Source organism: Delphinapterus leucas, chromosome 18 (genome assembly GCF_059928025.1).
Source record: "Delphinapterus leucas isolate spDelLeu-1000000601 "Yukka" chromosome 18, BTC_Dleu_Yukka2, whole genome shotgun sequence".
Lineage (NCBI taxonomy): Eukaryota > Metazoa > Chordata > Mammalia > Artiodactyla > Monodontidae > Delphinapterus > Delphinapterus leucas.
The window spans coordinates 51572895-51596661 of NC_143146.1; positions in this window are offsets into that span (position 1 = coordinate 51572895).

Below are 23767 nucleotides of genomic sequence, written 5' to 3' on the forward strand. Positions count from 1 at the left end.
TTTTTAGTAACTTCTTTTGTTTTCCTTCTCCCTGACCCAAGATTTTGGTGGCTGTGGCTTCCTTATAATCTTGTTACATCATGGTCAATAATCTGTATACTTGCATGAGTTGAATACTATTCTTTACATTTGGATGTATGTATTCTTCTCTGCTCCTAATTCATATTCCACAAAATGGGCAATACCTAGTTAGTAAGGCTCATGTCTTTACAACCTCACTGATGTCAACTATTGCTGAAATAATGTCCTTGGTTAATGGGTTATCTCCTCCTTGATCAATTATTGCTATGTTTGGCTCCTCCTTCTCCTTTCATGAGGAAATTATGATTTGTAGATCCCTATCATTCATTTCCATGAGAAGAAGACATTTTATGCATCAAGGAGAAGCTATCAGTATAGTGGTTAGGAGTAGGGATCCAGGCTCTGGAACCAGAACTTCTGCTTTACCCCTTGTTGTCTCTGGTATTGACTTTGGACAAGGAACTAAATTCTTCCAAGCATCAGTCTGTGCCATCTGAGAATAATGAGTCAGTGGTAGGCAAGTCGATATTATTGCATATTGACATCCTTCATAAGATCATATCCTGCTACCTCCTTAGTCTCTCTAGGTCGCATTTCCTTCAATAAAGGAAATAGTATATTTTGACATTTAAAGCATAGTGGGCACTTCTTAAATTAGATACACACTCAGATGAGATATGCCTTACTCTTTTTGATTTTTTAAAATTATCTAATGGTTGATATTTATTTTTGGAAGTTCTCTGAAATTCATACATTCTTTCAAACTAAAATTTGTTTGTTGATATTAATTTCCATACTCTGTTTCAAAAATAATTAATTTGATTTTATTTTTATAAATTAATTAAATTTCTTTGTTTTATATCCTAGAATTATAAAATATCAACTCTTGTGTAAAACTCTTATATAACAAAAAAATGTTTCAATTATAAAAATAATAATTCTCAATTGTTCTTATATTCTAATAATTAACTCTTCAATGCCTATTTTCTCTATGACTTAAACAAGATCATTAAGATAAGATGGAGGACTACCCTGGTGGCAAAATGTTTAAGAATCCACTTGCCAATGCAGAGGACACGGTTCAATCCCTGGTCCGGGAAGATGCCACAGAGCAACTAAGCCCATGAGCCACAACTACTGAGCCTGAACTCTAGAGCCCGCAAGTCACAACTACTGAGCATGCACACCTAGAGCCCATGCTCCACAACAAGAGAAGCCAATTCATTGAGAAGCTCACACACCACAATGAAGAGTAGCCCCTGCTCAACACAACTAGAGAAAGCCTGCACACAGCAACAAAGACCCAAAGTAACCAAAAATAAATGAATGAATGAATGAATGAATTTTAAAAATTAAAAAATAAGATGGAAAATTGAACATTTTATTCTGAAGAATGAAACTTTATTAAAATGTCTTGTTATTGATTAATAATTTCATAATAACAAGAGACACTTTTACTTTTTAGTTTATAAAGAATAAACAGAAAAAAGAAATACTACAAAAGGTATTTGAGTATTCACTAAAATGAGAGATCATGTTAAATACTGTAATACTTATCTCAAGTAAAATATAGAAAACTGCAACTTCAAGAGATAATGAATTCTAAGTAATATAAATAATTTATGCCCCAATGTAATGTAAAACCTAAATATATACTGTAATGATTTTTTCTAGAACATTATATTTATATTAGTTTATTTTATATATAAAATAAATATATTCAGTTTATTATATATATATTCAGTTTATTTTATATATAATATTAAAATATTTTATTCAAAGATAAAGATGAATAAATGAAAAACAATCAAGCGTTTTTGTGAAATAAATAATAAAGCATTATAGAAAAACAAAGTTATTATAAAATATGTCTTTAATTATAAAATGTATTACTTTGTTAATAGTGACATCTTTTAAGAATAGCAGAGTTAATAATTTTGAGGTATGGAGTGTGAGTACGTTTTAAATAAAATGAAAGAGGTTTTCAATACATAAATACAAATTAAGATTTTTCTTGTTTTCAGTGTTTGAATTTGACATATGTAGGTTTTTAATTCTAGTTTTATTTTCATCTAGGAAAAGATACACTACATATGAAGTGTTCAATCCTTTCCAAATGACATAAATTCATAAGAGAAATACATGCATACCAATTAAGGATTTTCTATACAGCAGCAATCTAAATCCACAGATCCTACATCCAAAAGTACAAAGAAAATGTGACATATTATTTTCCATAATCAATTGTAGTCCTCTTGAGGTCCTCATCTTACTTATTAGTATTGAAATAAAATGCTAAATAGAGATCAATCTAGTAATCACAGTTCAATTCAATAATCTATTCTCCTTGAGTAATTTAGCCTCATTAGTTTAAATATCCAGGCTTTCCAACATCCTCCCCTTTCTCTTTCTTCCTGACATAGTGAAGGAGGGCTTGCACAACCTCCAGGGGTTGGCAAAGAGGTGACCTCCCATTTTAGATCCATATTAGATGTTAATAGTGTCCTTCAACTACTCTGGTCTCTATAGCAATAGTCCTTTTCCACCTGCTACTGCTCCTTCTTCAGAACTTGATGGTTTAGAGGTACTGGGGGGCTGTTTTTACCTTGGCTCTGCTCTCTCTCAACTCAGTTAGGCCTAATGATTTTCCCTGAGACTCCACTTCAGCTATTGTTGGAGTTTCCTACACCTTGGATGTACATCACATTTTCCTATACACAACTGGCTTGCCCTGAATTCTGTGACCACTTAGCGACTTTGATACCTGCTGGAAAGATCCTCATTCAGGTTCAGCCAGCTGTCACATAAACTCCTTGAGGGCATATGGCAGTTCTGGAGTCCAGTTGTTTGCTACGTACCTCATCAGATTGTTACTAACACCAGCTAGACGTGGGTGGGCTTTCCTTTCATGTCCGAAGTAGAACACATTTGGGGGTCCTGGGACTTTACAGAGCCCACATTGTTTTTATATGAGCCTAACCTACCTTGTTGTTTTCTCATAATAAGAAATGTAAACCTTCTCTGCTCTAATGAAGCTACTTTGGTCATGCAAAAGCAATTTTGGTGCTGTTTAGGGAGTGAATTGGTTTGGGGAGCAAAAGGATCGGAAACCTTTTGAAACCAACTTGGGAACTTAGGGAAGGCTCCTTGGAAGAGATGGTGCTTGAGTTTTTTGAGGGTTGAAAGGAAGTTAGCCAAGCAAAGAGGAGGGGAAAGGTATTCCAGAAGAAAACAAAATTAGCAGAGTTGGGAAATAGAGGCACAACCTGGAGAGGTATGAGGGTAGCAAACTTCAATGTTTGGAATGATTAAACAGGTGCCAGAATGTGGTGGGAGGGGAAGTGGACAGGCCATCATTAAGAGTTTCATGTCCAGGAAAAGGGAACTGAGACCTATCCTGAAGGTAATACAGAACCACTCATGAATTCTAAGCAACAAAGTAACAGCCAGATTTCTGAATATTTTACAATATGAACATGGTGAACTGTTAAGAAAGCAGCCTGTCATATTAGCACTCCCTGTACTTGTCCCAATATCAGAAAAGAGACAGAGATGTCTTATGCCACAAAATTATAGAGTAAAATTTCTATCTACAATGGAAAGTCCATCTTGAGTGTGATCTGAACCCAGGAACCAAGAGTTGCCAGCTAGAGGTAAATCCAGGCCCTAAATATTCTCTTCTACTGAATTTATTCTTATCCCAGATTGATTTTTATACATTTCCTAGGATGTTACATTATTTTTCCTAGAATTACCCTCATTTTTTTAACCATTTCTCTCAGAAGTAAACAGAATGAGAGGACTGCAACACGTCTCAACGTGATCCTATCCTATTTCTGTTTTCCTAAAACATTCCATAATAGGCTGGATCAGAAAGGACAGGTATTTTGCATAGTCTGTGATATGAACTTTCACTGGATTATTTTGTCTATTTCTGCTGAACTAATGTTAAAGCCAGAACTTTTAATGATTGGAGAAACTGGCAGCATCATAAGCAATAGAACATTATGTCACAAAGACAGACTAAAAAAGCAGGAATTCGAAACTGTAAAGTTGCACTGTTTTTTGTTTTTTTTGTTTTTGTTTTTTAATTTATTTTTGGGTGTGTTGGGTCTTCGTTTCTGTGCGAGGGCTTTCTCTAGTTGCGGTGAGCAGGGGCCACACTTCATCACAGTGCGCAGGCCTCTCACTGTTGCGGCCTCTCTTGTTGCGGAGCACAGGCTCCATACGCGCAGGCTCAGTAGTTGTGGCTCACGGGTTTAGTTGCTCCGTGGCATGTAGGATCTTCCCAGACCAAGGCTGGAACCCATGTCCAACCCATGTCCTCTGCATTGGCAGGCAAATTCTCAACCACTGAGCCACCAGGGAAGCCCAGTTGCACTGTTTTTAAATGCCATGTCTATTGTTTATTTTTCCACAAATGTAGAAGAAAAGACATTGTGTAAGCTATTTTTAAAATTATACGATCAAGTACACCAGACTTGGAATTGAAACTATGGCTTCAATTTTTACATTGAGGCCATAGTTTTAAACTATGGCCTCAACGTAAAAATTAAAATGTCATCAAAATAGAAATGCCTTATTTCACTTCTGCTATGCCTATCTCATTGAAAATTTCCACTTCTCACATCCCCAATGTGAGAGACAGATGTCTTAAGATGTCCAGAAAGGAAATGCTTCCTGAAAATAGAAATGCAGAAAAAAAGAGAAAAAGAAATCATAATCACATATTTTTAAAAACATTACTCTGTGACAGTTTCAAAGTGATTTTTTATTAAATACATTATATACTGAAATTCCTCTACATTTTAAGGGTAGAACTGACAAATGGAGTTAGTATAACAGAAAAATAAAACAATTAATCATTGTTAAAATCATGTAAAGTTTGAATTTTTCTATTATACTTCATTTATGCATCTGTTGCTTTAGAGTAAGAATCAAACTAAATAAAAATATTTACATACTGAACATTTTTCATAATTAAGCTGAAAATATTGCTATTCATAATAGAAGTAGTCTTTGAAGAGAACTAAAATGATCTCTTAATTTATCTTTTTATTGTTCTATAAATATATACTACTGTTCAGTTCATACTGATTGATTCCCCGTAATATATTTTCCATTTAACATACATTTGGGTTCATTATATACAAAGCTTTTTGTTTAGATTGAAGAGAAATTTTTCAATCTCTAGAGAGACACAGTAAAGAAGAGATTTGTATTCAAAATCTACAATATAAACTAAATGTTTTGTGTGATATAGTCACAGGCAAGCATTATTCAATCAAGAACAGAAGATTATTTTTACTAGAGTTAATCATTTAACATTTGTTTTCACAAATGCATAATATCACATACAGACACACATACACATAAAACAAAATTTGAAAACTCTCTTGCTGAATTTTTAATCTGTATAATTTTTAAAACTTAGAAAAGTCTTCCCTTTAACATAGTTGTGTCTATAAATTTTCCTTTCCTTCAAATCTCTAATATGCTAGAATACATGATCTTTTTACTAATCTAATGCAAATAACCCAAAATTACTTAAAATACTGTCTTATGTGGATGTATTCTTAATAAATATTAATATTAAAAATAATATAAGTATATTTAAAATAGGAATAATGTAACACAATGTGATGAAATGCAATATAATATAAAACAAAGGTTTATAAGTAAACCTTTGGATCATAAACCAAATCTGTCTATTTAGGGCATCCTGAATATTTTTACATTTATTCTTATTCATGTTTACTTATCTTAATCTTTATTTTCAAATTCTTGGAGGATATGATATCACCCATGTAGTAATACCTTTTAATTATAGCATTCTAAAATTCTTTAAGCTCTTGAAATTTTAAAATGGCAGTTGAGGCAAAAAAAAAAAAAGAGTTTAATAGAAGGAACATACCTAGGCAAAATCTTACATGTAAAGTATAGAGGAGAATTAGAGGCATTTTTAATATAGGAGAAAAGTAAAGAAAACTACATTCTTTGAAACAGAAAAGCAAAAATTTAGAAGAAAAGTGTTGATTTAAAAATAGTTAAAGTATTAAAGGTATACTCAGCTGGAGATGTTTCATAGCATTTAAAAATATATGTCTAGGGCTTCCCTGGTGGCGCAGTGGTTGAGAGTCCACCTGCCGATGCAGGGGACGCGGGTTCGTGCCCCGGTCCGAGAAGATCCCACATGCCGCAGAGTGGCTGGGCCTGTGAGCCATGGCCGCTGGACCTGTGCATCCGGAAACTGTGCTCCGCAATGGGAGAGGCCAAAACAGTGAGAGGCCCGTGTACTGCAAAAAAAAAAAATATATATATATATATATATGTGTGTGTGTGTGTGTGTGTGTGTAATCCAGTGTTTCTCAAAGCAAGAATAGCATCTGTCACCAAACAACCTGTTAAAAATGATAATTTCTGGTCGCAGATCAGAACAATAAACAGAAATCCTTTAGTATGGGACTTAGAAATATGCCTCTTAAACAAATACCTTAGGTGATTATAACTCATATTAAGCTTTGAGATTCATTGGGAACATACATTTAGAAGTTATTCAATGAACAAGTACAAGTATTGGGTACGTATTATATCTGTGCCAGGCACTGTTGTTGGGACATATAAGTGGAAAAACACAAATTTATGCTCTGGTGAAGCTTACATTCTAGAAGAAAAGAATCATATGCAGAAAGAAGGTAGACAAAGCCATGATGTGGTTGAAATCACCAAGACAGAATCAAATTAGATAGATGAATTGATGGACAAGAGAAGCCATGGAAACACTCTATGTGTAGTGTGTTGTAATAAAAAATACTGAACAAAAAGAGAGAAGTAATCAGAGAGTAGGAGGAAAGCAAAATGAAGACAATTCCATACGATTTAAAGGAGGAAAAGTTCAGACAAAAATGTGATATGCTGGGCAATCTTACCAAAAACTGTAGGTCAAAGTGGATACAGACTGAAAACAGATCACTGATAAGAGCAGAATAGGAGAGATATGGAGAAATAATTATTCCTACAGCCTTGACAGCAAGTCTTGTGCTTTCTCCACAAGAGAGTAGCAAATTATATTTGAATGATGGTGTGCACAGTCATGCTACAAAATTGGGTGGTGGTGTGGGGAAAATGAGTGAATGAATGAATCAAATAATACCCCAAACACTAAATTTAGAAAGCTGTCCCTTTTTAATGGGGGCTTTACCTAACACAGGGAGGAAACATGTAGAGATTAAACACTGAGACTGATCTGCACACCAGATTCTTCCTTTTGACATTATCATCAACAGCATAAAGTGAAAAATCTGGTAGAAAACTATGATTTGGATTTTAATAGCATACCTGAGAGTAATAGGGAACACAGGGGAAAAAAGAATAATGAAAAATATCATATTAAATTGATGTCATCTTGTTCAACTATATTTTTTTAAAGAAAGAGCATGCTATTAGAATTGAAATTAATAGTATATATCTGTTTTGCCTTCTCATATAATTAAAAATAAGAAACTATATTGGACTTCCCTGGTGGCGCAGTGGTTGAGAGTCTGCCTGCCGATGCAGGGGACACGGGTTCGTGCCCCGGTCCGGGAAGATCCCACATGCCACGTAAGTGGCTGGGCCCGTGAGCCATGGACGCTGAGCCTGCGCGTCCGGAGCCTGTGCTCCGCAATGGGAGAGGCCACAGCAGTGAGAGGCCCGCATACCACAAAAAAAATAAAAGGAAACTATAATAAACACAAGAAAAAAATGAGATGAATAGATAGTACACACAGGATTTCTGTTTATACAGATTACTGAGCTCATCCCCTCCTCAAAATCATTGCACTTTCTGTTTATTCTGCCTAGAACACATTCCCAATATTCTTAGATGCCTGGTAGTTTCCTCCCTCTCATTCAGGACTCACCTGAAATAACACCTTCTCAGGTAAGCTTACTCTGACCACCTTATCTGAATTTTATGTCTTTCTAAATTTGTCCTAATTTCATTTTGTTTTATTTGACTCTTTAACATGTTATTATTGTATTCATTGTCTGTCCCCCCCCACCAAGTAGAACACAGTGTCTTAATATGTTTTCTAGCTTAACCACCACACGTCAGAAATTCTTTGAGTAAAAAGGATAGTTCATTTTTACAATTAAAAATAGCAAGGAATATAAAGAAAGAACACTGAAATAGAGGAAAGGAACATTAAATTTTGGAATGAATGAACATAATAGAGACAATATGTTCTTTTAAAAAAACTGACAGAAGAGAGTGATGTCAGAAAGATGGGAGAAATAGGAGTTTTCTATAGTCTTCCCCTGAAAGAACACCGATTTTGACAATTACCCATGAATGAGAGTACTTTTGTGAGAGCCCATGAGTCCAATGGAGAAGCTCCAGTAACCTCTGGAGCAAAAAATGCAAGAATTGATGCATTGAAGAGGGTAAGAAGAAAGTTTCACCTTACTCACATCACCCTTCCCCCAGGAAAACACAGCTCAGTGCCAAGAGAGACCCTTTTGGTGGTGATTTTTCCAACAGAGGACAGTAAGTGTATTGAGTGAATGCCTGGCTTCCCCAGCTGTGTGGAATGCTGCCAAAGGGAAACATTTCTTTCCCACCCAACCCAGAATACTAAGGCGATCTGCATAGCTGAAAGGTGGGGAGAAGCTAGCACAGCAGCCAAGACTTGGAATATGTCAAAGGGATGGAGATCTTATTATTTCATGGAGTCAAACAAGAAGCCTGCCAGTGACATGCTGGGGACACCTAGCCTGTGCGCACCCAACTGGTCCACAGGCACCCCCAAATACTCCTTATGCCTCACCCACACATTTCTCCTTTGGCCAGATCCCTGTGAGCACCCTCTGTGGGCAATAGGTGCAATCCTTTGAAGATGACTATTGAGCGTACATAGAAAATCAGCCCAAGCCAGCGGGACTGGGAGAAAACACACAAACTGGAACATTCAGAAATACCCTAGGTTTAATGAACAGGAGTCCTACAGCATCCAGCCTGGCTTTGCAGCATCAAGAGAAGGCACGCAATTTTAAAAACCAACTACAATCAAGACAGAACAAAAAGCGGGAAGCAGGCACGTCAATAGAAGAGGTCTGAGAAAGCCTCAGAATCCCTAGCAGGGCTCCCAGGTGAAGGTATTTCTCTCCCAAAACTAGTTAGGAAAGACTGGAAAAGGTGGCTACTTGTCACTTCTTGAAATCACACAATATGTGGCCTTTTCAGATTGGCTTTTTTCACTTATTAATATACATTTTAGAGTCATCCATATCTTTTCATGATTTAATAGTTCATTTCCTTTTAGCACTGTATCATATTCCATGGACTATAGCTTGCTTGTCCATTCACCTATTGAAGGATATCTTGGTTGTTTCCAAGTTTTGGTAATTATGAAGAAAGCTGATATTAATATCTGTGTGCAGGTCTTTGTGTGAACTTAAGTTTTAAACTCATTTGGATAAGTATTAACGAGCGCAAGTGTTTAGTTTTGTAAGAAACTGCCGAACTGTTTCCCAAAGTGGCTGTACCATTTTGCATTACCAACAGCAATAAATGAGAATTCCTGTTGCTTCACATCTTCACCTGCATTTCGTTTTGTCAGTGTTCTGGATTCTGGCTTTTCTACTAGATGTATGGTGGTATCTCATTGCTGTTTTGTTTTGCATTTCCCTAGTAATACATAGCATAGAGCATTTTTCCACACGTAACTACTTTAAAATGTACTTTTTAAAAGAATTGGTTTGAATAAGTCAGGGATTCTCCTTCTATACCTGAACTTTCTGATCTTCATGAGATGACTTGATGATTTCATTATTATCAACTGACAAATACAATTTGTAATTCTAAACCCACCTTCCTCATTCCAATCTTACAGCTAAGTCATTTTCCCCAATATTTTAATATTTTATCTGCAATTCAATTAAGAATCATTTTTAAAACATGAGCTTGGTAAGATCTATGTTTTTTCAAATGTTTGCTCTAACTCTTATGAAGAAGAGATGTTCATAAAACTTAAGTGAAGTAATATATTTAAATGTTTAATGTAGTTTGTGACCTGAGTATATGATCAATGAATGGAAGCTCTTATACTTAGCATTGCTATCACATCCAACATCATCATCACTTCCAACACCACCATCATCACAATGATAAATTTTACACTTCATGAATTTTAACTTGCTAAAAAGTTTCCATCCACTGTCTGGCCCCATTTCCTGTAGTTCTGAGCTAAGGATTTCAACTTTATTAATAATACATTTCATGTGTCCTCTGATTCTGCACCTTGTTCTCACATGAATCAGAATTCTGTCACAGTGACCAGTTTGATAAGGCTTTGACAGGCTCTGTGTTGCTCCTGATACCTGTGATGAAGAAAGGTGGCCCACCTAGCTATTAGCCATCCCAGGTACTCATCTGATCCTCACAAAGCCAGAGGTTACTTGAAACTGTCACTCATTCTTTGGGTGTTAAAGATTTTCCACCACTGCCTAGGAATCCTCATCAGTGTTCATCTGTGTTCACCTGTTTCAGAAATTTCAGATTTACATTCCACTGATGGAGCCTTATACCTATTTTAGAAAGAGTTACTTTGCTGTTCTCTGTTTTCAACTCTATAACCCAATAGAAGTTAAAAAGCAAATTTAGAAGGACATATTATAATTTCCCCTATATTTCTCCTTGGTTTGGGCTCAAATCATGTTTTCATAATTTATTAGCTGTATAATTTTGAACATTTACTCTCTTCTACTTTTCTCTGATATCTGAAAAAAGGGAATATGATATTTTCTATCTTCAAAGTTTGTTGTAAGGATTAAATGAATTTATAGATCTGAGAGACCTTGTCAAATAATTAGAACAGGAAAGAAGGAATTAACACATCCCCTCTGGATTCTGGCCAGAACCAGGAAATATTTGCAACGACTTATCAGATTTTTAACTTTACCTTCTCACTTCCCCTTCCTTGTTCCATGAAAGAAACGAGCATCCAAACCCAGGCAAGATTGTTCTTTGGGACCTTATTCCACTATCTTCTCAGTCTGCTGGCCTTCTGAATAAAGTCACTATTCCTTGCTCCAACAACTCGTCTTTCAATTTATTGGCCTGTCATGTGGTGAGCAGTACAAGCTTGGACTTGGTAACAGTTTCTCACTCTGAAACAATCAACCTCCAGCAATTTGTCAGCAGTATCAGTGTTCTTACAGGTTAATTGCCTCATTGGCTCCTGCTTCTGGTAATCTGATCTCTGACTGTATTTCTCTGGATTTGCCTGTATCTCCAAATTTTAGGGTGGCAGTTTACCTGAAAGTTCACTTTTCTTATTGGTCCAAGAAATTTTAATTATTAATTTACAAGAAATTATTAATTTACAGATTATTTAACTATGTATTCTTGAAAGAATGGAGTGATGACTTCCAAGCTCCTTAAATATCAGAGCTGAAACTGGAAGTTCTCTGTTACCTTTTTAAGCGGTATTTAAACATTACCTGGAAGTGATTTTTTAAAAGACTTATGTTTTAGGAGCAGTTTTAGGTTTACAACAAAACTGAAAGGAAGTTACAGAAATTTCATATATGTCCCCTATCCTCCCGAAACATGTATGGCCTCCCCCGTTATCAACATACCCTGGCAGAGTGGGACATTTGCTGAAATTGATAAACCTACATTGACACATCATAATCACCAAAATGTTGATGATTAGATTTCACTCTTGTTGTATTTTCTATGGGTTTTGACAAATATAAAATAATATGTATCCATCCTTGTGATATCATACAGAGTATTTTCACTGCCCTAAAAATATCTGTGTTCCACTTATTTATCACTCCTACCATTACCTGCAAGTATTTTAAAATAAATTTTATAATTTTTAGAATTTACTTTTTAAAATTTTATAATGTTATACCATTTCATCCTATGGTCACATAATTCAGATTTCATCATAGGAATAGACACTAAAGTAATTATTCCATTTCTGAAATGCTTGAAATTATGCATCAATTTATTTGCTGATTTATAACATTAATTTAAATCCATTCTATTTAAAAAATTAATGCTCCAATGATTTGTTTTCCTGATATTTTCATAAAGCATTTGTCCATTCTCATTATACAGTCATCAGAGAAGTATATCTGGCATCCTAAGCCAATTTTATTTTCAATTAAAAAAAAAGTAAATTTGAAAAAAAAGAAGTAACTCAGTCCCATAAACATAGTTCTAACAAGGATTGCACTTTTTTTTCTTGTTCAGATATTTTTCAAATAAAATGAAACAATTGAGAAAAACATGTTTGGATAACAGCTGCTTTCTTCAACTTGTATTATATGAAACAAGGGGTGTGCTAGAGTATTTCCCATTAATTATTTCCATTGTGTGTGAATTACCCTGAATATCTAATACATTTTATTCTACAGTCTCTCATTAAAACCAAAGCAGCTAAAGTTTGTAGACCATCATCTTCTATGCTACATTTAATATGCAAAGTAATTTTGAAAGGCATGAGGCACCTGCACTACAGATTTCAAAAGAATTTGCATAATAAACATAGTACAGACTCAAAGCTTGCCTGTAGAGGACAATGACAGATGTGTAAGCAGTTTTGTGTGACAGTCCTGCATAAAAAATTTACTTTAGAGCTGAATTTCAGGGTCGAGGTAGGACAAGCAATCTATTATAGGATAAACATTTTACGTAAGCAAACATCCTATATTAAAGCACCCAAGGCTTATTCTCCATGAAAACAGGGGAGCACTTTTCTTCTATCAACAAATCTTGGATTCTATACTTGAATATGTGACTGGCTCAAATCTGAAGAGCATGTAACCTCTGTCCAATGTGCCAGGAGAAATGTCATTAAATTCTGATATTGTTCTTTTTCCCACTTAGTGTATTGACTGTGTTTACTGTTATTTAATCTTCCTGAAAATTGTATCAAATATTTTTGGGTGTATGTGATTGTGATGGTCATAGCTATTAATAAATAAATAACAAAACATAACTAATCAATAGGAAAATAATCCTGTATAAAAATTTGTTATATCACCTGGTTTTTCCTCCCCCAGAAAACTATAAAAATGCACAAAACTAATTAGCTAACAAAGTTAATTTTCTGGGATAGCTCAGAAGAAAACTTTCTCTCAAAAGAGATTTGTAAAGTGATTGACTTGTGATTCAGAGATTTATTAACTCCATTTTTATAAGCACTGAATACCTGAAATAAAGAATAAACAATATCCTACATCTGCCTAATGGTAGCCCCAGGTAAATTATAAATTATAAGCCAGAAAAACTGTGGAGAAAACATTTGCTTTTCCAGAATAATGTCCGTGTATATTATAATTTATTGGTGTCTTACAAATGGAGTGTCATCACAAAACAGAAGTCTTTTTCCACATAGCTATATCCGAGAACCCCCAAAAGTAAAATGTCTGACAACAAAGTTCAGAAGAAGACAAATGAAAGATACTATTTTATGGTTCTTATACTGTGTGAAGTGGTATTACACTTGAAGGCAGACTGTGATGAGTTAAAAATTTATACTATCAGCCCTAAAGCAAAAAGTAAGAGCAAAAACTAAGATAAAAAGGGCTTCTATCATTTCTTTTTAGATTCTGCATGTAAGTGGTATCATATGATATTTCTCTTTCTCTGTCTTACTTCACTCAATATGACAATCCCTAGGTCCATCCATGTTGCTGCAAATGACATTATTTTATTCTTTTCATTGGCTGAGGAATATTCTATTGTATGTATATATAAATAAATAAATATATATATATATATATATATATATATATATATACCACATCTTCTTTATCCATTCTTCTGTTGATGAAATTTTAGGTTGCTTCCAGGACTTGGCTATTGTAAACAGTGCTGCAATGAACATTGGGGTGCATGTATATTTTCAGACCATGTTTTTCTCTGGATATATGCCCAGGAATGGGATTGCAGTGTCATATGATAGCTCTATTTTTAGATTTTTAAGGAACCTCTATACTGTTCTCCATAGTGACTGTACCAATTTACATTCCTACCAACAGTGTAGGAGGGTACTATTCTCTCCACACCCTCTCCAGCATTTGTTGTTTGTGGGTTTTTTGATGATTGTCAATCTGATTGGTGTGAGGTGATATTTAATTGTAGTTTTGGTTTGCATTTCTCTAATAATTAGCAATGTTGAGCAACTTTTCATGTGTTTCTTGGCCAAATGAACTTATTTACAAAACAGAAACAGACTCACAGACTTAGAAAAAGAACTTATGGTTACCGGGGGGGAAGGGGGAAAAGGGATAGTTATGGAGTATAAGATTGACTTGTACACACTGCTGTATTTAAAATGGATTACCAACAAGGACCTACTATATAGCACAGGGAACTCTGCTCAATATTATATAACAACCTAAATGGGAAAATAATTTGAAAAAGAATAGATACATGTATATGTATAAATGAATCACTTTGCTGTACACCTGAAACTATCACAACATTGTTAACCAACTACACTCAAGTATAAAATAAAAAAGTAAAAAAAAGAGCAAAGAGTTATGCAGACACAGAACAGACTTGTGGTTGCCAAGGGGAAGGGGAGGGGGGGAGAAATGGACTGAGAATTTGGGGTTACCAGATAAAAAACTATTATAAATAGAATGGATACAAGACAAGGTCCTACTGTGTAGCATAGAGAACTAAAATTCAATATCTTGTGATAAACCATAATGGAAAAGAATATAAAAAGAATGTACATATATGTATAACTGAATCACTTTGCCGTACAGCAGAAACTAACACTAATCCACTATACATCATTTTTTTAAAAAGCAAAGAGTTATATCTAATAAGTCAAAAAAGGAAATAAACTGAAATTATTTTTAAAATAGTGAGAGAAGGCAGAAAAAGAAGAAAGGAGAAACAAAGGAGATGGAATAAATAAATCAAGCTGATAGCTTTAAATTTAGTCATATCAGTAATTACATTAAATGGAAATTATTGAAAAGTGTACAGAAAGTGCAGGTTGTCTTTACATGTAGGGCAGCAGACAATTGGCTTTCACTCAGCTACTTAAGTCAGCCCAATGCATGTCTTAATAATTCTACAATAACTAAACTCCTAGGTTCAGGATATACTGGTTAGACTAATTCTTTGATTAATATTTCTCTTTCTCTCCTTTTCCTTTTCCCATGGAGATAAGAACACTTTTAAGAAATACAGTAACCAAGCAGAAAGTAAATAAACAATTTAATTTAAAAATCTAATCATTTGCCTACAGCAAGTTCCAAACAATGAAATGATGAGAGTACAAGAACATTTCAGGTCTGCCATTAATTTCTACTCACTTCACAATCTTTCTTTTAGTCCATCAGTCATCAAATGAGGATATGAACACTATCTGTAAGATCACAACACAATATTGGAGCCACTTTAGTTTTACCTTCATGACTACACAATTTAGCAAAGGAATATGCCAAGTAAGATAAAAAATTATGAACTGACACCATAAATATAATATTTATTTTAAATAACTAAAGAGATATTATCGAAAAAGTGAGAAATATCAGATAAGGGGGCATAATATGGGAATATAATTATTTTCATAAACATATGTATGTCCTGAGCAATTGTAATAGAATGTCAAGTGACTCCTACTGTAGTTTGGCACTGAGTCTAATAGTTTGCATGTTTGGGTTAGGTGAGTGGCAACTTTCATGATAGAGCTGCATCACATAATGACTAAGCCATTGCCTATGAAATCCTATTACTATTTGCATAAACACCATGCCCTTTTCCACAAGAAAGAGGTTGAATCTCATTGTCCCTATTTTCCCCAAACATCCAATACTACTACTCTCTCTCATGTGCCCTGTATATTGGCCTTTATCTTTTTCAGTCTCTCTTTGTATCTTTATGGTCTTGAACTTTGTAGAATGTCTCCCTAAAATGCCCATCTTCAAGATTTCCCCATTATTAGCTTTCTCTCCTCTTTCAAATCCCAGCTCAAATATTGCTCCTCTCAGAGACCAGCCCAGAGCTGCTTTTGTAAGTTTCAACTCCATCATTCTTCTTACATTACCCTGTTCTATTTTATCTACATCACTCATCTCTACTTGAATAATATTTTTTCTTTAGGGAGATATTTTTACTCACTAGAGAGAAAGCAGCAAAAGAATAAGATCTCACACACCTTTAACAAGCATGTAAAACAATGCTTAGTATAGAGTAGATATTCAATAAATGCCTGGTTAATTAATTTTTAGCTATAATCTCTAGCATTTTATGATTTGGGAAGTTTATAAGAAATTATTAAATTTTGTAGTATTTACTTATTTGATAAATTTGGGGATTTTTTTCTTAACCCTGGCAATACATTTAAAAGGTCAAGAAGAATTGTTTCACTCATAGATTGACCACTATGCTTGAAATACTCTGAGGTCTTTCTAGAAAAGTAATTATCATGTAGTCGTGTCCACATCCAATACAATATAGACAAAAAAAATTGTCTACATTGAAGCATCTCCAAAACAACATAGGATATATTAGTTATGCCTACAATATATAATTATGCACAAGTAGGCTGAAAGCCAGTTGGCTTTTAGAGTCTAATAGACAGAAAATAGTATCTCAGTTCTGTGAAAATCAGTATAGAGATGATTATCACTGAAATTCCTGAGGATAGTCATTAACTAGGAAACTTTAGAAAATAAAATAAACATGCACTCTAAAGTTTCAGTTAAAGAACATCAGTAATAAGAAATGTGGAAAAAATTCACATTCAAAAAGTTTGAATCCAAACATTTCAGGTAAAATATACATACATAAAACATAAATATGGGTGCATATATGCCCATTCCTTAAAAACTCTCAGTGTAATATACAGAGCTTTACCTTTAGGAAATGAAGATGGAATGCCTTAAGTCAACACACATTCTCTTCTATGACTCATAGGTTTATGTCATGTTCATGTGTTCAACATGTAAAATAAATTTTAAACTTACTGCAATGAAGTAATTTATTGAGCCTGAAAGTATATTTGTATCATAAATAATGGAATGTTAAACAAAAACTAGAAGGCCTGAATAACTTGGGTGTGTAATAGGGAAGAACAAATCTGATTCCATGTTGGATCTGTTTCTTTACCTTTAACTTTTTTCCTCTGTTGCCTGTGCTTAGTCATGCTGGCCTTGCATCTTTTGTAAAAGAGTGTCGTCGATAGCCCGAAATATATAGGATAACCCATTCTCAAGGCTCTGACCTTTAAAGGTATTACAGTTTACCATTCATATAGAGATAAAAAGTTGCAGAACAGAGAATAACATTTGTCTTGTTGGAGGTTTACAGGAACATCATGACCTGACCTAAGTGCACAGATGAAAGAACAAAGGATTCTGACACCAAGAAATTTACAACCCACTATACTGCCCCTTCTTTTAGTACAAAAGAAGCCTGAATTCTAACTTGGCTAATATGGCTCTCTAAGACATTTGTCTACCATCTTCTCAGTCTGCTGGTTTTCCAAATAAAGTTGTGGTTCCTTGCCCCAACAACTACTTGCCCCATTTAATGGCCTGTTGTGTGGCAAGCAGAATGAGTTCGGACTTGGTAACAGATGTGCTAAAGATCTATATATTGATATAATTTCAATTTTATATGTATTGGTGATTCAACTTTAAAAATGTAAAACCTTCATGCATTTTTATTAAAATTACTTTTACACATATATATGTGTGTGCACATGTCTGCAATCTATTAATTTAATTTTTATTGGATACCCTAAAAAATTGTGTGAATTGAAAGGCCAAGTGAAATAGTTATGTATTTGTTCCAGGATATACTCATTTTAGATAATTTTCATAATCAAAACTATTTGAACGATATAATTCAAAGCATTGGGTGATAGTGTAATTATACAACTATATTAAATATTTGATTTTTCCTAGAGAAGAAAGCATATAAAATATATGGACAAAAATGTGAAACAAAGTATTTGTTAATACAAGCAGCTCTTAATTGAAACTGAAATTTAACTAAAAGGATGCTAAAACAGTTAACACATTCTTAATGAAATCCTGGAGATTTTAAGCATAATCAAATGAAAAAGAGATGGCAAAATTAAAAGTACCTTTACTTAAGTATAAAAGTTACATCCTAGGCATGCAAATTGAGCTTTAGTCACTTGGGTTACCTTTGGATAAAGAATTATTTCTAAAATTAAGTGCTTAAATCTTTGGTGTTTCTTTCACTTGAGTAAAAGTCCTGATTGGATTCTAACTCAGGACAAAGTAAAGATTTGCCAGATTAAGCAAATATTACAATAGGGTGTTTGAGGCAAAACTTCTGGTATCTCATCTGAGAGAATTTGGAAAATGGAATCAAAAAATTCCATGGTATTGAATTTAAAAGGCAAGATAATTGGGATGCATACCTGACTGAAAACTCTGACCTTTAGGGGGTCAGGTAGAATCTTTGGTTCTTAGCAACAGGAAAAATCAAGATGCTTAAACAGCAGTAAACCACTGCAATTAGTATTGCTAGTTTTATGAAAGTTTAATTTATTATGCAGAGAAGAAACCACCTCTAAAATATTTATCCATGTTTGTCTTTCTTGTTCAGTGATAAGCTAATTTATTCTGAATAGATATATTTCAATTGTTCAAACATAATTATATATTTTTTTATAAAATAGTTATATAGAATGGTGTTAGATTAAAGGCAAGAAATAATAGAGGATTGGACAAATAAAAGATGGCCATATAATACTAGCAAAGGAAGAAGTAGTAGTTAAATGTAAGAAGCGATGTAACTTATTCTATTTCTATGTAATGTAATATCAAGTAGTATTCTAGAATTATAAAAATAACTGCCTACAAAACTACAGAATTTTCCAGACACAAATTTATTGAAATTCTGTAATGTGTTTTATGGACAACCCTTATGTAAAAGAATGACTAATGTAAGAGAAAACCATGAAAGCAATTGTTCATAATAGACATTTTAAAACTGATGAAAATAATAATGATGAAGCATGGGAATTTCAGTACCCAATATTTGTTTAAGGAAAAAAAAATGGAGTGTAAAAAATACAAAGTTCCTCTTTTTAAAAGATTTTACAGAGGCATTTAATTTGCTTCAGAAAATCTTTGTGTGTTTGCCTAATAGGTAAGTAGGGATTATTCTGTTTTAGGCAAGCACATTTGGTGACTTGTAAAAAAACAAAATGCTTTGTGTTTATAAGTTACTATTGAGAACTTAAAACAAATTGAGAACTTCATCAAACACAAACAAAGGTGAAATAAAAGCTTTCATTTTGAACAACCAGTGTTGTCTCATTAGTGTACTTTGAGAATAAATAAGGGATTATTGATAAAAATCTTTATAAAAGCCATTACAACTAATCTTGACATCTGTGGAAAATTTCCAGCAGTGATACTTGGGCATTATCTGTGAGTTGAAAAGTTAAAAGTATTTCCTGTGTGTTTTTCAATTATTCCATTTCTAACACACACACTCTTTTATTTCCGCTGAGAATGACCAGACGCATAAAGTAAGAGGGAGAGAAATAAGAAGGAAGTGAACATTTTTGGATGAGAATTTTAATATGTAATGTATCATTTTATGTTTAAAATAATACTTATATGTAAATAGTATACCATAACACTATTTTTTCCCAAGAAGGAATTTATGGATTTGGAGTTTAGGGAAATTTCCAAAGACTGGAATCCACCTATGGACATCTACAAATTTATCCATAATCTTTCCTCAGTATCAGAGTGCCTCACATTTTGCATTATTTAAAAAGAATAATTTGATTTTTTTGTTTTAATAATACTAATTCATCTTCGAGAAAGTATTAACGTTATTTTAAATACATCCATTATTTAAACCAAAATCACATAGAAATGAATTTTGTGAAATAAAAAGTAAAATGCCCTATCTTCCCGTCCTCATGACATACATTTTAGAGAAATTTTTTTTTTTTTTTTGCAGTACGCGGGCCTCTCACTGTGACCTTTCCCTTTGTGGAGCACTGGCTCCGGACATGCAAGCTCAGTGGCCATGGCTCACGGGCCCAGCCGCTCTGCGGCATGTGGGATCTTCCCAGACTTGAGCACGAACCTGTGTCCCCTGCATCAGCAGGCGGACTCTCAACCACTGCGCCACCAGGGAAGCCCTAGAGAAAATTTTTGACATGTTGTCTACATATGTAAGATTATAATTTGTATATTCACACAGACAATTCTTATTTTCAAAACACAAAGTAAATTATACTCTATACATGTCTTCTTAACGTAACTATATAAAACATATACTTCTATGACATTAAATGAAGAAACAAGTCATTCTTTCTCATTTTTAGTGATTTCATTGTATGACGACAATAATTGAATTAATCTGTAACTTTCTGCTTTTTGGTTTTTGGTCAGTTTTATTCATCTATCAAATCCATCAAATATAAGTGGAAAATACATCAGCTTTTTAAGAAAATAAATATTATCCTGTAACAACTAAGAAAATCATGAGACAGAATATTTTCAACATTCAAAAGAGTTCCCTCTTGCTTTTTGGAATTCAGTCCTTCCCCACACAACCTGGCCTGTGATAAAACTGATCTGCTATCATTATCATTTTGCCTTTCCTAGAATGTCTGCTACATGGTATTATATACCATGTAGTCTTTTGTAAGTGACTTCTTTCACTTAGTGTAACACTTTTGAGATTTACCCATGTTTTTGTTTGACTTGGTAATATATTCTCTTAAATTTCTGAGTATTCCATTGCAAGGACAGTCCACAAATTATTTATAGGTTCATCAGTTAATAGAAATATGATTCTTTCCAAATTGAATAATATTGCTATGAACAGTTGAGTACATCTTCACATAGGCATGTGTCTTTATTTCTCTTTAGAAAATATTTGGGAGTAAAATTACTGAGTCACATGGTAAGTGTATACTTAACTTTATACAAAAATGTCAAAACATTTTTTACATGTGCTTGTACTATTTTGTATATGGACCAGCGATATACAAAAGTTCAAGGTGCTTCACAACCGTAACCTTACCAAAACTTGGCATTGTTAGTGTTTTTAAGTTTAGTCATTCAGGTGAGCATGTAATGGTATTTCATTATGGTTTTAATTTTCATTTTCCTAATGACTAATATTTTTTAGCAGCTTTGTGGTGATTATGCTTTCCATATATCTTCCTTGGTGGATGTCTGGCCAAACTTTTCACCCATTTTTATTTATTGAGTTGTTGTTATTATTATTATTGATTCATAGGAGTTATTTATATAATCTGGATACAACCCTTTATCAGTTATATGTTTTTCAAATATATTCTCCCAGTATATGGCTGGCTTTTTTAATGCTCAAAACATTGTCTTTTGAAGAGGAAGCAGTTTTTTTTCATTTTGCTGAATTTCCATTTACTTATTTATCACTCAATTACACAGTCTAGGATTTGAAGTATTGTGAGTGGATATGTTTCTCCTTTTCCCAATCTTTGGGAGAAAGCATTCAACCTTTCACTATTAAAATTTTTGTTAATTTAAAGCTTTTCATAGATGCCTTTTATCTGATTTAGGTATTTCCTAATTTTATATAGCTGAATTTTTTTATTACAAATAGGTGAATTTCTTTCATATGCTGTTTCTGCATGCATTGGGTAATTTCTTTCTTTCTTTCCTTCTTTCTTTTTCTTCTTCTTTCTTTCTTTCTTTCTTTCTTTCTTTCTTTCTTTCTTTCTTTCTTTCTTTCTTTCTTTCTTTTAATCTTACTGTCTTTGTCTGGTTTTTATAGCCTGGTAGCTGAGTAATTCTAGCCTCATGGATTAAATTGGGTATTGTTCTCTTGTCTTTGATATTTTAAAAGATTTTGTGTAGAACTGGTATGATTTTTTCCAAAATTTTGTAGAATTCATAAAGGAAGCTATCTAGACTTGGGGGGCATTCATTTCATTAATAGATAGAGGACATTTACTTCTTTAGTAAGTTTTGATAGTTTGTGTATTTCAAGGAAATTTGCTCACACTGAGCAAATTAACCAGTATAATTGTATCATATAAACTGCCATAAATATGAACACTGAAGGAATGAGGACAAAAACAAAAAGTATTTGGTAGAGAAAAGTAGAATTTGCCTTTCTGTTTGTATTTTGGGAAGTTGTATGTACTCAGCCAAGAGAGAACAGAAAACCACCTTCTGCCTAAAGCAGAGGTGAATTATGAAGTCGACTGAAACAAAGCTCACCTCATTCACAATTTTATTAAGGGTCAGCAAGCCTGTGCCTGAGAAATTGAGTAGTCATCATTTTTGTCCAGGTGCCACTGAAACCATCAAGTCCTCTTGAAGCACATAGTGTTGCCTTATCTAAAGAGTTACAAATTATTAAGTATTACATTTATTACAACCTTCTCACAATATAAATCTCCAAATGATTAATAAGTAATTTTCATATCTGATGGAATCACTGAGTAATGACCCAAATGATCCAAATCGTAAATGATCCAAAACTCAGAATTATTTAAAAGTGTTGAGCATAAGTGTCATAAATTTTAGCTACAAGTACAGACAGGTAAATGAAACTTAACACCATCCATGCACGACAAAGTTGCTCCTTTAAGAGATACACTGCTGCATACCTCCTTCTCTAATATGTAATAATAATAGTCAGTCATCCCTTTTATGGAACACAGCAAAGTAATGGGAACATACAGCCAGAAGTATAGTCTGGTTACTTTGGAGCACTTTTTTATTTATTATATTTTTAATTTAAAAAAAATTTGCCTATGAAATAAAAGCATTTCCTCCACCAGTGGCAACTGAAAAGTGCCTCAATTTAATGATAGTGTTAAATTCTGTATAGTTTTCCATCGTATCTGAAACCTTTCAACAATATGAGATTGTTTCTGGTGTCTGTTGAGAACAAACCTTTGCTCGTGAACCAGGTGAATTATAGGTCTAATAGTGTGGCACGTTTACTGTAGAGGAAAGCTGGGAAATTCAGCCAGCCTTTCAGAGAGAGCTCTTCGTTTGCTGTTAGCAGTGTGGGCAACAGCATTTTACCTGGCAAGCCTCATGTCATTAGGTACATAATTCTTAATTACAAAAAATCATCATGGAGTTAAAAACCTATTAAAAGACCTGCAGCAAAAAACCCTGATAGGGAGATCTACTTTACACAACTTAAATTGACTTATGTTACCCGATCAGTCCTGATGATTTGGAAAGTCTGTCTTTTTAGCATTGCAGACTAGTTGTAACTATATAGTTCATTAGCTTAAAAGGTATAGGCATGTTCAAATTGAAAAAATGCAAAGAGCACCTGATTAAGAGATTAAAAATAATGGTATATCAACTTTCTTTAATTAGACTGTGAATTCATTGAGAAAAGCAAACTTTCTCTTCCTAACTTTTTTTCAAGTTTTTCTTACCTAGTGTTCTCGAATATTCAGAAATAAAAATTTCCCCTTCAATTCAGAGAATAAAGTTTCCATTAGGCATTAAGAGGGTCCTGCAAGTAATGTTTTGTGTTAAAGTCACCAAAGAAAGTGGAAAGTTAATGGCATTTTGAAATGCATTTTGGTTTTTTTTTGTGCTACCAAGTTTAATTTTGTGGGCATGGATACAATTATAACACAATTCCTGATTATTTGGCATACCGTCAGGGATGTATAAATTGACGTAGTACTTTACTCACTAAGAAAAATGTATATATGTAACACATTTATGTATGATAATAAGATTGAACTTTGGGAGA